Below are 14,595 nucleotides of genomic sequence, written 5' to 3' on the forward strand. Positions count from 1 at the left end.
GGCCGAGCCTCCCCCGCCCGTCCCGCCGACTCGCGTCCCTCCCGCCCCGTCCGTCCCCCGGGGAGGCGGGCGGCCCCTGGGCCGCTCAGCGGCTCCGTCTCCCCGGCCGCCGCCACAAGTTGCCGCTTCCCGTGGCCGTCCCTGCCCGCCTCCCCCTGGGCCGGGGCGGGTGCGGAGCGCGGCCAGCCCGCTCCCATGGCAGCCAGCCGCCGCTAGGATGCACCCCACCGTCGCCGATCGCCGCGGCGCCGCACCGCGCAGGGGCCCGCAGTGCGCGCACTGTCCTGCCCGCGGCTCTGCGCTCTGCATGTGCGCTTTCGGGGGCGGGGGGTTCCTTCAGCGGCTCCTGCGGCCACCTCCACCGTTTTGTTTTGCTTTCCTTTTTTTAAAATTTTTTCTTCCTTTCTCTCTTTCTCTCTTTCTTTCTCTCTTTCTCTCTTTCTTTCTTTTTTTTTTTTCTAATATGTTTGTCGCGACCCGGCCCCGCCGACCTCCGCCCCGTGCCGCGCTCGGCGGAGTGGCCCCGGCGCCGGCCCTTGCAGGGGCGCGGAGGCGCAGCCCACCTTGCCGGCCGCGGGAGGGAGGCAGGCAGCTCCGCGCATGGGGCCGGGGATCAGTGAAAGGGATTTCCTCCTAATACCCCCACCCCAGCCCGTGTAATCCAGCCCTAGTCCTTAAAACACACTAACCCCAGCTTCTTTGGGAGCCTTCTCTGTGTAAACTTTCCCGCTGATAGCTCCCTTTATCTCGTGAGCTCTGATACCCTGTCTCTGGGCTTTCGGTTTATTCTCCGCTTTTATGTTGGTAGGCAAACCAAATAAAGTTAGAGGCGACAGTTTAGGCCACTCCGGATAGTTTGCTGACATGCACAACATCCGCGACTTCTGTGGGGCAGGTATTCGTTAGTAACGGGCACGACCCCTAAGGGAAAGAACACTGAAACGCCAGATCAATGCATTTTGATATTAGACGACTGTACTTTTCTGTCTATTGTTTGGGGAGATGTGCACACGACACTCCTTGCAATGAGTGCCCGCTTCACAATTAAAAAACTTGTTTACTGCCTATAAATTCTAGTGCATCTTCTTCCCCTGCATCCTTCCTTGCCGAAAGTTTTGTCGCACTAAAAGTGTTTCGTTTAAAACACCTGGAGACAATAGTGATGGTTGAAATATGATGCAATTTTCTAATATGAAGTGGGAGGGCACGAGCCTATTAATTGAGCATGGGTTTTTTCCGACAGAAGTAGGGATTTATTGCACCCGACTCACACGAAAAACACATTGTGCATGTGTGTGTATGCGCTGCGTTAGGCTGTAGGCAGAGTGCAGGTGAAAGCGAGCATTTGCGGGCGTTCAAGTAACCCGCAGCACCGCAGCTGTGTGTAGGGAGCTGGAGATGGGACTTCCTCTTCAAAAACAGAGAGGGACATTTTCCCCGAGTTTTTTTAGGTGAGGAGGCTTAGCTAGTGCTCTCTTTGGCTGAGATATTTGCCCGGAATGAGTGAGGACGCACTTTCTCCTCGCCCAGACATTTCCCCCATAATTGCTGTAGTACCTGAAATGTGTCAGTTTTCATCCAGTCATCTTTTGAAAAGATTTGTTGCTGTTGGTGAGGCAACATTCCCCACCCCCCCTCACCACCCATCCCCCAAAACTTTGGCGTTTTCTATTGCTCGGTGCCTGGTAGTTCCCTCTACAGCAGACGATTTCTAGAAGAACGTTTAAAAGTGCGATGTGGGGGGGGAAAGGTAGCTCATTGGCAGCGTTATAAACACAAAACTTCGTCCTTTATAAAATTAAAATGATTGAAAATTAATATGATTTTGCGGAACGTGAGAGAATCTTTAAATGGAAAATTAAATAATCCCGTCTTTAATTTTTAATGAACAATGGAGAACACAACAGGCAAGAAAGGCATAATTACCAGATTTGTATCTCTTGACATTAACATATTCTAGGGTTACAAGTGATACATTTTATGGTTTTCTTTTCCCTTATGCCGCTCGCCTTCCCCTTTTTTCTCTGGGAGAGCGAGCCGGCCGCGCAGCGCGGGGCTTGCGGAACCGGGTGCCGGGCGGCGCGGAGCGGGGTGGCCGCTGCCCCCGCCGGAGCAGGGCTGCGGGGCCCCGGCTGCGCAGGCACCGCCGGCAAGCACGGCGCGCATCGCTGGGGGAAACTTTCTGCGCGACCTGAGTGGAAAACCCCGTCAGTGTAGCGGGCTCGGGAGGCGATGGAAAGTTATGAAGTGATACGCGTCTCCTCCGGTCCCTTCCTCCTCCCTCGCTCCCCATTGCACCGCAAAGTTTTCCACGGACCTTTTAATTAATCTTCTGGAGTCGAGGGCGAAAAAAAAATGTAATGCTGCGTTCGCTGAAGTTGGGCTGCGAAAAAACACGGCCACTACAGTTGGGGGGGCGGGGGGGGGAGGGGATGGGATCTCTTAGCCGCATAAATCTCTGCGCACCCACACAGGTAGGGGCGCGCAGGCGAGCGGGGAGCGCCGTTGCGGGGTTGTCAGTCGCGCGTGTTCCGACTCAAACAGCGCCCGCTCGCTTCTCCCTCGCCGTGACTTGTGGGTCCACCGAAATACTTTGCTAGTGATGGAACACAAAAGTGGTTTTCTTCCCTCCGTAATTAAATCTAATTTGTTAATTGTCTTCTTCTTTTGCGATGTTGCTTTCATTGTCAAGAGCGGCACATTATAATTCTGCCTGCTTAATAATGTCATTTACCTACCAGTACATTATTTTTCACATTAACGCGACGCCTAGTTATACTTTTGCTTTAATTTTTATCCTTATTCGGAGTTTATAAAAACCATCAGAAAGCTTATCTACAAGATTGACTCTACAAAGAGCATATAAGTAGTTCTGTCTACACTTATGCTTTATACGAGGTTGCTGTTCTTAAAACCGTCAAAGTTACAAACGTGCGGATAAGATGGATCTGACATTTTGTGCAATCCATCTACCGTCTTTTAAAGTTATTATTTTGCTCAGCAACTTTATTCGAAGGGGCATGCAATTATTTGTGCTTTATTTTCTGTCATCTTCTACTCTTCCTGGCAGGCTGAAGTATCGTCTTCCCACCTCCTTTCTGCACCACAACTTTTGTTTGAGGACCCTGGGGTTAAATCCAGCAAGAATTTTTTCTGTTTAAAGCTGCAACAACTGACCAGTAATTCGTTCTCACGTGAGAAAAGATATTACCATACTAATATTATTATTGGTAAGAAGAGGTAATTGATAACACCACCTGCCACTCTGCAGCAATCATGATGATAAATGTTTCCATCAGAGGGAAATCTGTGCTTGGTCTACCACAGCCTAACCCAAACAGCATGTCAAATGTCAATTATAAAGATGTTTCTTTTCTATTACAATTTTTTTTTTTGTGGAAAGCAACTATCCCCACCATGAGATTCATAGTACCAGTCTACAGCAAATCTTTGCTAAACGTTTTGCCTTAAACATTTAAGTTACTTTTCCTTTTATTTAATACTTGGGTCTTTAATACACCCTTGGGTCTAAATAAACATTTATTCATCTACACAAAAGCTTATGTTCGCACATAGCAAACTCCAATTACCACCCACTTCTGTTCCTTAACCTAACAGCTGATAATTTAACCAAGAATTTAAAATACTTTGTGGAACATTTGTAATACACATCGTTGGGGGGACATTATAAAGAAAATACACATTAAAGCTCATACATATATGTCATTCACACCTATAGATGCATAGGCACTATATATATTAAGCCCCTGCATTTGTACTGCAACACATCTGTCAGTGCATACTCCAGGAAGTGCATGTAGGAATGCAGCATGCATGTAAAATTAGTGGGCTTAGCCTCTTTGCAAAAATCTGCATGCTTCTGAAAAATACAAGTGAGATGAATATATATATATATATATATATATATACTGCAGGCACACACACAAATAAACAATGTTACATTGTCTACTAATTCTAGCTATATAAATAGTGTCGGCAGGTATAAAAACTTTCATTGCCTTGGTTACAGATATGCTCAGAAGATTATTATTAGTTTGTATTAATAGATGCAGGCCTCAAAAGACAAAATCAGCTATTGATAATTGCAAGAAGTATACAGCAGCTACTGTATCGATCGGCTTGTCCCCTTATTCCCCTGGTATAGGAGAGATAAGAAGACACACTCTTTAGTGCAATATAATTTCTTTTGACCTATCTGCTTGCTACAGACTTATGATGAATAGCCAGAGTGGTTAAAGTCCTTTATCACGAAAGTTACCCCTTGATATAATATTGATTCTTTATAACTAGCTCCAAACACAAAAATCAAACTGTCCACTTGACCATCATCATCATCAATATCATCACAAAGGCTCTGGAATAAAGATCAGCACAGGACTGAAAACGCTTTCTATAATCTCCCCACCTAATCTTTATTTGCTGATGATGAAAAGGGGAGAGTGTGTGTGTGTGTGTGTGTGTGTATGTGCACACGCCGCGGGGGTGGGGGCGAGCGGAACAGGGAATCTGAACAAACAATAATTAAAAAAACCCCTTAGCTTAAGAAAGAGATCGTTCAGCCGCCTTCAAAAGAAACCAAGTGATGATCACCGAAGTTAATGATCACGCTTCGAAGCCCCGCTCTGCTGAAGGAGGGGATTCAAGTGAGGAGAAGGCCCGGCGTGATATTTTACTGGGGTGCCCCCCTCCGCCCCCGAGCGAAGCAGTCTGCGGTGAATGCAGAGAGTTATGTAAAAAGCAATCACAGCAGAAGTGGGGTCAGGCAGCTTTCTCCTTGGCTAGAGTCAGGACTAACAAGTCGTCTTCTCACTTTCTCTCCTTTTGCTGGTCCACGAGGCGATCCATCATTTCTTTTCAAATCACCTTGTCATCCGGTAAAGGGAAAAAAAAATGTCCCACGGGAGGGGAAAAAAAAAAAGACCCTAGGAAACAAGCCGCTGATGTTTGGGTTGATGCTTAACGAGCATCTATAGGATGGTGTAGACAAGAAAAAATCCCCATAATCCACATGCACATTGCCCTAAATTAACGGTACTTTCTTCGCCTTCCCTCTCCATAGTACCAGCATGCTTTTGCTCAGGGTTGCATTAGCACAATCACCAGTAATTACAAGCGTGTGTACACTGAGAGAATGAAGATTGGGAAGGTGGGAGGTAGGACGTGATTCCCCTTTGGAGCAATCAGGACTGGGAAAGGTTTCAATCCATGCAAGCGGTACGTTGATCATATTTAATGGGCTGGTTAGGCTGGCGCACGAGCCGCGGTGCCATTTCAGTGCAAGTTTGCTCTTTTCAGGCGAGAAGGGGAGGCGGGGGGAGGGAAGGAAGGACAGCTATGGAAGCGGCCACGGCAGCTGAAGTTGCATTCACTTCGTCCAGCGCCCTAGGGAGCACAGCTCGGGAGAAGGCGCTTTCCTCACCACCAACACCCTTTGTGGGGAACGGGGCGGGGGGGGGGAGCAGCGCCGGGCACATCCCAACAAGAGGCGGCCGCCCTGAGGGACAAGGGGGGCCAGACCTGCCCTGCCGGGGGTACCCGGGCCGAGCCCGGGGAGCTGCGCTGGGCAGGGCCGAAGCGGGCCGGGCTGGGCCGTGCCAGCTCGGGCCGTGCCCGACCCGCCGCTGCCGAGCGCTGCCAGAGCGGCGCGGCCGCGGCTCGCCCGGCGCAGACAGGGGGCGGCGGAGCGGCCCCAGCCCCGCCACAGGCTACGCCGGGGCTGCCGGCTCGGTGGCACTCCGGTGGCACCCCTGCCGGCCCGCTGCGCCGCCGCCGACTTCTCCAGAGCGAGCAGATTGCTGCTCCCTGTCTTCCCGGCCCTCTCCCGCAGCCCCGGCCCCGGCGGCCGCGGGGCCGCCGCTCCCCCACGGGGCTTTCCCCGGGGAATGTTCCCACCAGGAGCTCCCACCCACCACTGTGGCCCAGGGAGGGTCGCGGAGGTGGCAGCCGTGACACCGGCGGCTGCAACACTGGGAGTCGCGGCCAGGCTCCTGCCGTTCCCGGCTCCCTCCTCGGGGATCGGGGACAGACCCCCCACCCATGAGAGTGACAGCGGCAACAATTGCGGTCATCGTCCTCCCTAACACCACACAGGAGGCTCCGTTTGCCACACGAGCGGCTCATAATTACGGATTTTAAAAACTTTCCTCCTTCCCATCAAGTCCTCAGTACCCCCTCTCTCTGTTCCTCCTCTTCACTGAAAAAATCTGCGGACTCATTGAAAAAACCCCAAACCAACAGTGCAGGGCAGGAGGGATGGGAGAAACACGGAGAACTGCTGTGGCCTCAGTTTCCTCTCCTCATTAGGGCACGCAGGCACAGAGCCCTCCTGATGAGTTCCCCAGCCCTAGCTGCTGTATCAGAATTGTTCACTGACCCTTGCAGTAGATATTGTTGGAGAATGAAATCAGTCAATCAAAATTTAAAAAAAGACAGTCTTTTGTCCAGGTTATGACCTCTGGCCTGAGGTGAATTATAAAATGGGCACCACAAGTACACACAGGTGGATGGAAGATTTTCTTAAGATTTCAGTGCTTTTAGGGATAGCAAGAGGCAAGGTTTCTCAGAGGATGCAATCTAATCCAAGGTGGTCTCTTCCTAAAACCAGATGATGACAGAAGGACAAAAATGAAGAAGTGGAAATGGCCAAATGGATCATGGTAGTGACTGGTGGGAGAGGGGCAGAAGGGTGCTTTCAGCCTTACACTACTGATACATAGAAACAGTTGATGAAACAGTGATGGACAACGGTTTGTTTGTGGGTTGTTTTTTTTTTTTTGGTTGTTTTTTGTTTTTTTTGTTCAACAATGCATATCTTTGCTATGACCTAATGATATGTGTGCTATTGAACTTCACAAAATGTATTCATGCTTCCCTTGGCAGGTGTAGGTGTAAGAGTTGATGACTAACAAAAGTAATATAGATTAGAATCAATTCCCCTTATCTGGTGACAAAAAATAACATCGTGTCAGCACTGTGTACATCCTAGCATCAAATGACACAATATAATTTGATTAGTTGAATAAATAATCAACTATATAGGTCACCTACTTGTAAATTAGATTACCCTGCTTGGGTACAGGCAGCACCTGATTAGGAAACAGCTTCTCTCTGTGTCACTCTAGCTTCCCTTTAGAAAGAACATTTGATATTTTCAAATGCAAGGGCTTTTGAAAATGCTTTTATAATTTGCAAAATCCTATATGTATTATCATGTTTGCATGTAACATTAACACAGTTTGCGCTAGTGATACAACTTTTACTACCAAAGCTAGCTGAGTTGTCCCTGTTTGTCTGAATATTTGCAAGTTTTAAATGATAGCCCATGTGCTGTGATCTGAAATAAGGATAGCTGAAATACAATCTTTTTGAAAACTAGGCAGCATACATTTCCATAAATGATTTTGGCTAGTCCACTCAGTCTGCACACCCATATGAATAACTGGAATGTGAGAAAGAATAAAGTGTTAGATAAGGGAGCATGGAAACATTTAAATTCTGAAGTCCACTCTGAGGAAGATCATCAAATCTCAAGATAAGTGTGTTGGCTTTTCAATGTAAACCATTATGTCACACTGCAGAAACAGGAGAAAGCTCTAAGTATGTGTGAAGGCTTTAAAGAGTTGGCATTTCTGCTGGGTTTGAATCTTTTTGTGATACTCTACTGGCCAGAAAGACCTCTGAAAAACTTTCTAGTGTTTTAGTTTTTTCACAGCTTCTGAATTTTCACAAATTAAGTAAGCAGCATGCTGGAATATGGTTTCTTTTCAGACCATATGTGTTAATTCATATGGTGTAGCCTGGGTTAGAATCATTCAGAGATGTGTAGAAATCAGGAGGAGGAGGAAAAAATTGCAGCCTGTAATGAATACTTGGTAAAGAAGTGCTATTAAGGAGGAAAGGAAGAAAAAGGAGAGTTTGATAAAGCAGATAGGAGACTGAGCCACTTGTGTACTAAGAGAATGCTGGTAAGGGCAAAAAGGTGAAACAGAGATGATGGGAAGGGAAATTATGTGGACAGAGGGAGAAGAGGCAGTGGATAGAAGACTGTGGATAAAAGAAGTGCTTTGGAAATGAGTTCATAGAAATTAGCAAATGAAAAATTACAACCTTTATTTTACATGAAGAGTTATGAAAGGTAGGAGTAATAAAAAAAGCTTGAGACTCTGAGTAATAGGACAAGATTTTGAGGATTTTGATATATCAGACCTTTGGATTCTGTTTAAAACTGCTCTTCTTTCAAAGTAGAATGAAACAAAAGTTTGTTTGAGAAGTTTCTAGGCATAAAGAAGGCACAAAGCCTAATTTCTGATATGAAAGTGTTGCTCTCTTTGGATGTACCATTAATAAAATGAAAGAAAAGATAAATTCTTCCCTGCTTTGCTTTCTAAGAACTCCAGCAGCCAATAGTGTCACATTATTGTATATCTGTTACATATAGATTTTATATATAAAAGGCACACATTTTACTTTAAAGTGCTCATAATGTGATCATAAAATAGCATACATTTTCAAGTATGCACATTTGACTCCTTTGCTCATGTCACCTGATAGCCTTTTCATTTAAGATAAAAAAATGGCAGTAGTATTAACTTGCTGGTTTTGTTGTTTTGGTTTGTGGGTTTTTTTGCCACTGAAAAGTATAAAACAGTGGGATGGTGACAGAGGGAGTGACTCAGATAAAATTTATAAAGCATCACCTTTGGGTTGAAAATATTTACCTAAGGAGAGCAATAATGCTCCCAACTCATGATTTTATACCATTATAACAAAATCTCTATCATTGCTGGGATCAAAACCAATTGATCAGTCAATCACCCTGCGTGCCTCTGCCTGCTACCAGGAATGATACTGCAGAATCTGTCCTTACCCCTCTTTGTGAGAATGAAGGAAGGGTTTTGCTTCCCTGTTTGGAATCTGTTTTTAAACAGAATTAATGCATCAGCTTTTGTGTGTGTGCATGTGCACCTATTTGTGTGTATAGAAACATAGAATCATTTAGTTTTGAAAAGACCTTTAAGGTCATTGAGCCAGGTATGTACATTGAGCCAGGTATTGTCACATACAGACCTGTACAGATATAGGCATGCAGATCTGAAAACTTCTATTTTGTTCCTGAACACAGAGCTTGATTTTAAGGTAACATCCAACCATGCATTCCTCTTTTCAAAATTATTATCTTAACGATCTGTGGAGCTGATTGCAGTATCTATCCATGACAGTAGTTGTGCTGTGTTTTCCCTGCCAGGTGCAGAGAAATATTTCTGGTTGAAAGATACACTTTTCCTCATAGTGGGAGATTTCTTGTATGTATTTATTTTTTGTATGTTCTCAAAGCATAAAAGTGCATCTATATCACATGTTACAAGCACATTTTCCAAATGCAGAATCTGACTCAGATAACACTGTATTAAATTAATGAGAATAATGAATTCAGTCCATTAGGTAAGTTTCTCTTAATTTTACAAACACTTCTTATATTAGGTTTACATTTAAACTAGAGAGGAACAGAGACATACACAAACAGAGGGCAGGTGAACCAGAAGGTTGAGACCAGCCACTCATATCTTATGGTTAGAAAAATTTTCCATGATGAGCAGGCAATTTTAGAGTCAACATCAATATGGTTTCTGATATTCCCCTAAAGAACCTGGTACAGGTGAATGCCACTGATACAAGTAAGACTGATATAAGTAAGCCAGGCAACTCTCCTGTGCCAGCACAACAATTTGTATGCCTTTTTGTTCTCTGGCAAGGGTGCATTACATCTGTACATTCCTAGTGCTTCCTCTTATCTGCTCCTCTGTCTTGCTTCCATGAGAGAGCAATATCAGCTCTGTATAATGCAGTATTTGAAATAACCTTCATTTTATTTAGTTGTGGAGGATCTCCTGAAGGGAGAGGGAAGGCGCACAGGGGTAGGAGGAGGGACTGTTGTGATGACAATGCTGTCGTGTAGGTCTATCCTTCAGTCTGTCAAATCCTGCCTTGCAACACAAGGATTATCACTTAAATGCAACTCAGGTCTGGTTGCTGAGCTTCACCACATCCCCGATTGTGGAACGGGTCTAACACTCTCTTATGTCACAAGTACTGGATATTAATTCATGCTTCAAAGGTGGACATTACATGGGGATGGACAGTGCCATACTGTGAAGTCAGGCACTCCTGTCAGGAAAGGAAGAACTTGTCCTCTTAATTTGTCACCAAAGAGCTGATTTATGCCAAGGGTTTGCTTTTGAGGAAACAAACCCCTCTTTTAAGCCTTGCTGCAAGACATTGACATGCAGGCAAGTCAGGTAGTCTTGTTGTGTTATTTTCATGTACTTGAAATCCATATAATTTATTTTAGTGGTCAAAAATAGGATAGGCAAGGTGGTACCACATATGTGTTCTTTATTGCCTGTTTCATTAGCTGACTTGTTTGGATCCTGCTGTTTTCAGAGAAAGATTTTTGTATTTGACACATGATGCTAATATCAGTCATTAGGTACAACTGCCTGTGATTGGTGCTCTAAAAATACTTATGCACAAGTGGTTTGTGATTGTTGCTGTGTAAATACCTACCAGAGATAGCCCTGCACTGGCCAGGAAATGAATTGGATTTTCCTACAAGAAACACAAAGAAGTGTTAATAGGTAGTGAGACAAAACTGTTCTAAGTTCTTTTACAGAGGTGATGAAGATGGTTTCAGGGACAGGGGGCATCCCTGAGGGACCCTGCAGGTGTTGCTCCTAGTGTCAAAGACTCCTGCAGCTTTTTCTGGCTTTCAGGTAGTGTGACACCAATGGACATGCACAGTGTGTCTCCTCCACTGGCTTTTCCTACCTGAAAGGACCAGATCAGAAAAGATGGTGTGCTACTGGAAAGCTTGGTGTCATGTGGCTGAAGTAGCTACTCAAAAGGACTTCTGCCATGGCAGATCACTGAAGTGTGGAGTTTGCCCATTCTTAGCCTCACCACTCATTCTGCTGTCACTGGTTGACAGTTTGTGCCATACTCCCTAGTGTCTTTCAAAAATATCTTCAAATCCATGTGTAAAGCCTTTACACACAGACTGAGTAGTCTGTGTTTGGATGTGATTACAGTCCAGGTTCACATTGTCTTTGTGGTAGGATTTTCCCTTTCTGCATCAAGAATACAAGGTAAAACCACTCACATTGTTGGTTTTTTTCTGTAATTTGAGAGAGAGATACATTCTTCACCTTAATCCAGGCACCATGGATCATACCTCCAGGTGACCAAAGGTAACAAAATAAATGGTGAGAAAAATGTTTTCACTTTGTTGCTACAACTTTGCTGAGTGAAATTTCAGGCCAGGCCATATGAAGACAGGAGCTCAACTTCAGGATTATTGGATAAAGACAAGCTCTGAGGGCCTCCTACATAAACAAACAGGATCTTCAGTGCTGGTGTGTTTGTCCAGCCAGGAAGCTGCTCTTGGGTTGGCTACTCAGGCTGTTGGGAAAGCTGTCTTGAATTCAGTTGCTGAAAGCAAAATTTAGTCCTTGGAGAGGTGTTGGAGGTTAGGAAGTCCAGACATTTCAGATGTGTGAAGAACAGCAGCATCTTAAACATTGGTTAACAGCAGGTTGTAGAGAAAACAATGACCATGATAAGGAAAAGCATACCAATGCCCTTGAAATCTGCATTTGCATGGGGCCAAATATATTCCTGCTTACAGAAGTCAGTAGTCTGATAGCCCAAATGATGTGGACCTGCTGATTTCAATGGGAACTGCGTCCTGATATAATATAGAATCAAATTTGGCTGTTACATTGGATTGGTGTAAGTTACAGTAATTTTGAACATCTGTTGAATCACAATTAAGTATGATTATGTACTTCACACCCTACAGTCATTTCCTTACCTAATTGCATCCAACCACTTTGCATGTCACTATTGAATTTGCCCAGGTATACTTCTGAGTGAGTACTCCTGTAGCTCGGCAAATGCAGTGATGTTGAGACAAGAAAGTACTTTTTTAAATTAAGAGCAATTTACAATATGTTACACTTTCAACATTCAATTAAATAATAAAGATATGAGAATAAAATCCTTTTTCAACTCCAGGGAGCCACTGATGGAATAATCTGCAAATAAGATTAAAAGATTTCAGTACAACTAAGATTGCCTTTCATGACCTTAAATGTCATCCACATCAGATTTAATTACAAACACTGAATTTTTCATTTTCATTAGTCAGTCCAGGCAAGAGATGATAACTCTTTATCATGATGCACAAGATGGGTATTAGTATGTGAATAATGATCTATTTTCTAGAAATACATACTGCTTGGTTTATATTTCCATTTCAACAGTAAAACCTTTGCTGTATAATGCATGTAGAGCTCCCACCTGCAAACATGATTATTCTGTACTGTTGAAATCACATTATTATGCAATCAATACTTTGGCATGACTTACATATTTTTAGTTCCCCTGGAAATTTGCTACTTTACAGTTCTGCTTGAAGAAAGAAATCTTTCCTACTTTCCTACTATCCAAGTGCATTTTTGATTAGTAATTACACATTTCCACATGAACAGCAAATCAGACAGAGAAATATCCCTCTCCCACCCATATATCAGCAAGACGATTTGGCCTAAGGAAAATTTCAACAGTGTATGAGAGATTCTGAAGGGGGAAGGAAGAGGAAGAATTATTTTTTTATTTGGCATTCGAACAACTCTTTAATATGAATTAATTTCACAGACAACCTAATCTTGGGCTGTGTACTGCTGAGCATATTATCTGAAACAATCTAGCAAAGTCTCCTAGAGTATTATCTGAGTTCAGGCTGAAGGACTAGTACCAGACTTTCCAGGTGGACTACCTGACTAAATTGTATTAGAAGTGAACCATAAGAAGGTTTAATCAGATTCTTTTAAAGAAAAGGTTCAGAAATCCATTAGACTCACTAGAAAAACTGATTGCCTTGAATGGGGTGTGGGTTTGTATCCTTTCATGTTCTAAACAAACAGCCAAGCTTAGTCCAGCATTATATATTTCCTGCTTGTTTAGGGAAGTTGACAGCATCAAACCACCCAATTGAAAAAGCAGCTAAGTTTCAGAATTCCCCTGCAAGATACCAGTTACAGAGACCTCAATTTCTATTAGGAGGCTAGTAATGCAAGGATATGAAAGGATGTCAGAAATCCCATCCTTGCCCTTGGGAGTCTAGGTTGCTTGTATTTCTAATGGGATCTTTCCTCACAGGCAAGTCTCCATCAGAACCACACCTGTGATTTAATTAGGATGTATCAAACCAGAAGAATTTTCACAAAAGTTATTTTGCTTTGATAAATAGGTGTTTTCTGATAAGGCTTGGTCAGAGCATTCTTTACCAGTGTTGGTGACCTCAGTTCCTGTATCCCTGTTACAAAGAGCTGTAATAAGTTGTATCCAGGTACTACAGCTTTCATCAGCTCCAAGCATCTAGAAGGGTGCTTGCCTATGTTGGATAACAAATATAGACATAGCATTTCTATCTGATGAAGTTATGCATCAGCCAGATGCACAAGAGTTCCAAAATGCAGTAACTGACATGAAATTATACAGATAAGGCAATAATGAAGTGTGAGTTAAGACTTGGGTTTTCTATCTGTCTCCTGTAAATAGTCTCTAATTCTTGCACCTATGTTCATGTACTACAACTTTAGGGATACTTTCTTTGGTGGATCATAACACTCCTGTGATGCTCCTAAATCTCACAAACTAATATTTAAGCAATTAGAGGTAGACTGACCTGATTTGTTTAAGATCAGGATATGTTATTCTGAAGCAGCATTCAAGGATAGCTCCTTGGCTGGTGACAATCTATGAAAGGTGTTTGCAAACATAATTTACTGAAGTGAACTTAATGACAACTTTATGAAAAACTTCAGCATTGTTCTTCCAGTGGCATTTTAGATGAGGCTGAGGCCAGATGTTAAGATTGCTCTTTTCCAGTGACAATTAGTGAGCAAATTTCATGGGGTATGTTTTCAGAAGTACCAAGGACATAGACATGTTCCTTATACTGTAAGGCAGACAACATTAGGAGTTGTGTCACCTGAAGTTCAGCCTGAATTGTGGCCAAAAGGCCACTCTATTGACACTAACCTGCTCCATTTGTTTCTACCCGAAAGGACCATCCAGAATCAAAAGCCAAATAAGGATGTTTAGCACCATCTACTAATGATACCGTTAAAAGAGCAGATTAAGTAAATTTGTGCCCTCTGTTACTTTCACACACAGTTCCAGAAGTTTTCAGTAACTTGTAAATCCTTGTGTTTTGGAGCCTTCCTTTGTCTTGCTCTCTTTGGTCTGTGGTACTCACTCCACAGCTGAAGTTATACTTGAAGTGTTATCTAAATGGAGAAACCAGACATTTTCTGCAGAGGACACCCAGCTGTGACCATTTCAGAAGTTTTTTCATCAGAATGTGTTGGTTTCTTTTTCTCTTTCTTCAGTATAGGTAAAGCAGAAATATGTGGCTGGTTTTCAGTTACACACTGCTCAGGCTGTGATATATGAAATTTCAAAAAAGGTATCAGCAATCCACTTGTAAAAGCAAGAGATCACAGCTCTTACACA

The sequence above is a fragment of the Agelaius phoeniceus genome, chromosome 1 (assembly GCF_051311805.1).
Source record: "Agelaius phoeniceus isolate bAgePho1 chromosome 1, bAgePho1.hap1, whole genome shotgun sequence".
Lineage (NCBI taxonomy): Eukaryota > Metazoa > Chordata > Aves > Passeriformes > Icteridae > Agelaius > Agelaius phoeniceus.